Genomic DNA, 3225 nt, shown 5'->3' with positions numbered 1-3225 from the left:
ATTTAGAAAGAGGTATGTCCTACATTGAAATAGTTGAATATATGCTGCCATGTAAAATTAAAATTGTACAACTTCCTTATTCTTGCTCATTTTGCAGAGATAAGAGAAAATAGAAAACTGACACTTAAGATAATATATTATCAATTTAGTCTTGCTGCTTTTATCCCTACTCCCCTACCCATTCTGAATGGGGCCTCTCTGAAAGCAAGTGGCACAGTGGAATTAACAGTGACTAGACAATTTTCTTGTAAAGAATGGTACTATCACATTTCCTATCATCTATGACCATCACATGAGGTATATAATTAATTTATACAGCAAAGAGTTAAGTCAGTTAAAGCTTAGAGAGTTTAAAATGCAGACTATCCTAAGATCATAAACAAACCCTTAACATTTTCTTGTGGTAATTAAAATTGTTACTTGTACAGATAAACTTGGTTGTCAAAATTGCCCCTATTATACTCCCAAATATACTAACTAAAATGATTTTTAATGATTTTATTGTTATACATAGTGATCCCATTCATCATAGGGACTTTGTACCTACATGTGATTTATCTAGCTCCTTTTTTTTCCTATTTCCCTCACATCTTCTTCCTTACTTACAAAAGCTTTATTTCCATTATTTTTCTTCTAGGCTTTTTTTTTCCAAGCAGTAGAACCAAATCACTTGTGAATGAAAGAAAATGTAATGGAAAATAAATATGTCATTTTAAAGATTTTTGTCAGCTTCTCTAAAATTTTTGTTTTAATTATTATAGAATTTTATTTTAAAAAGTAATACAGTAAATGATTAAAAATCATTTTCTGATTAGATTAAAGCAAAGCATATACACACACACACACACACACACACACACATATATATATTTGGTACTGGGAGTAGAGCAGAAAATATTATTAAAATATCTTGCAGAAAAACCTAATGTGCTTAAAATATACTTCTGAACTACAATTATAAAAGAACAAAATTTAAATTAGCATATAACTTCCAAAAATTGTCTACTCTCCTACTTTTCCTGTCACCAAGAAATAAATTTTAGCTAATTGTTGTTCAAGGTTTGGGGAGAAAATTGAAGAATGCCTTCATTTCTTGTTAACTACAGCATTAATCAGTGGTTAATTGTAATTATTTAGCCTGTAGAAAGAGTGAAAGTAGAATTAGAATTTGACTACAAGTCAAATAAACTTTGTTTTCCTTATTGATTGAAGCATTTTTGAGACAGATATTCAATAGGGTTTGCTGAGCAAAATTTCAGTAGTGATTGGTCAAAACGTTGAATAATAATTAAAGTCAGTTCCTGTCAAATTCTGTATCTCTGTGTTAATTTTTACACATTAATGTGCTTTAATAACACAGGATGATGTTAATTTTTCCCACTATCTGTATATAATTAACACTGAATGTTTCGAGTAGTTATAGAATATATTATCTGCCTGTCATACTGAAATATGTTCTTTGCTCTTGAATATGTTTAGTGATATTTTATTTATAAGCAACTGAAAATAATATAATTCTTTGTACAGATTTAATCAGTGTTGTTATGTCTAGGTAATTATTAACTTTTTAAAAACACAGATCTTGAATCCTATCAGTTTCAACCTTTAGTGTGCCATTTCACAGCACTTTTTTTGATTCCAGGGAGAAAATAAGACATCAAACCTTTTTCTCAACAAATTGTCAGTAAATAAATAGAAGCCCTATTTAAACACGTAAAAATGTTAATAGCATGCAGTGTCCAGTGTCTCATTTTGAGAAAATTTGGTGGTTGTAGAGTTTCATCCTTTTCCTAATAACAATACTCAGAAATTTGTTGTAATTTTTTCTTATCAGACATTGTTCATTGAAGATACAGCAACTAAATTTGTCATTCTTAGCTTCTCTTTCAGCAGTGTCTGATTTGTCCATATATTTTCTAAATCCCATGCTAAGAGACCTTTGAAATCAAATGCTAAATGTTATTAACCTCCAACAAATTGGATTTCTGATGAATCCATGTTCCTTTTTGCAAACAGTGTCAATATGTCACCACCATGCTCCCAAGGAGGAGTCTCTGGAAGCTCCATGAAAGGGACCAATCTTCTTGGTCTTTGCTTCTGATAATCCTGATGCCATCTTTCGGTGGTTGGCGGAATAATCAAAAACACAAATGTGATAGGTAGATAAATACAATAGCTAGCTAGCTAGGTATAGATGTAGTAATATAATATTTCTACAACTCTATTTTCTCACTCTTCATATTTCTTTAATTATTTTTATCATGATGTTTATATTTGATTTTGGCCTCAATATATAAACTGCCTTTAGCAGAGTTGATGTCGGCTCAAGCTCTTGATTTTTCCCACATTATTACCTTGTCTGTGAATTTCCTATTTGAAGTCCAACAAGATTCCCAACACCTCTGCTGTCATAAGAGGTATCTGTTACAATAATGGTGAAGATAAAGATGACAGGTCTCTCAAAATTGTGTTCTTTAATAATCTTAGTAAAACTTGCAGTTTCCACACCATTCTCCCTTTTAATTCTCTATGTGATCTTTGTTTCATGGAGAGTACCCCAGCCTTTTGAGCATGGAAGAGTTAATTGTATTACTGGAAAAGGTAACAGCAATTACTTTAAATATGAAGTCATTTACAGAAGTAAGGAAAGGAATAAAAGAGGCCTTACCAAGGAATTTGAATTGTAAAAGTGTTAATTCAGCAAGCAATTATTGAGCAAAAAATATCCATACATACAGTACAGGCAGATACATATACTAAATATGCTTAAGACTGAAACAGGTAGGAGCTGTTAGGAAGAAAAAACAAAAGCTTGCAGTCTATGTGGAGGATTTAAAAACCATCCCTCTTAGGAAAAGGAGCTGGAAATGAAATTTGAGAACTAACATATACAAAATCACCCAGGAAAATTAATCAACAGAGTCATTTATGCATCAAATGATCAAAAATGTTACAAAGATTAATGTTTTATTTTTTGATGTTTCAATTTTTAGCCAAGTTTTATTTTAAGTGATGTTAGTTACAGCATTTGAAGGGAAGGTCTAATTCCACACAAAGTGGAAGACTCCCAACAAACAGCTGAAAAATAACCTGTGTGGTAAATAAACAACTTATGTACAACTTAGATTCCTAGTGTCCTCATGTGTGATCCCATTCATGCACACTTCCCAGCTTGCAGCTGGTATACACCGGTGCAGGGGCCAAAAAAAAAAAAAAAAAAAAAAA

The sequence above is a fragment of the Octodon degus genome, unplaced genomic scaffold (assembly GCF_000260255.1).
Source record: "Octodon degus isolate 3935 unplaced genomic scaffold, OctDeg1.0 scaffold00082, whole genome shotgun sequence".
NCBI lineage: Eukaryota > Metazoa > Chordata > Mammalia > Rodentia > Octodontidae > Octodon > Octodon degus.
This window is presented reverse-complemented; position numbering follows the sequence as displayed.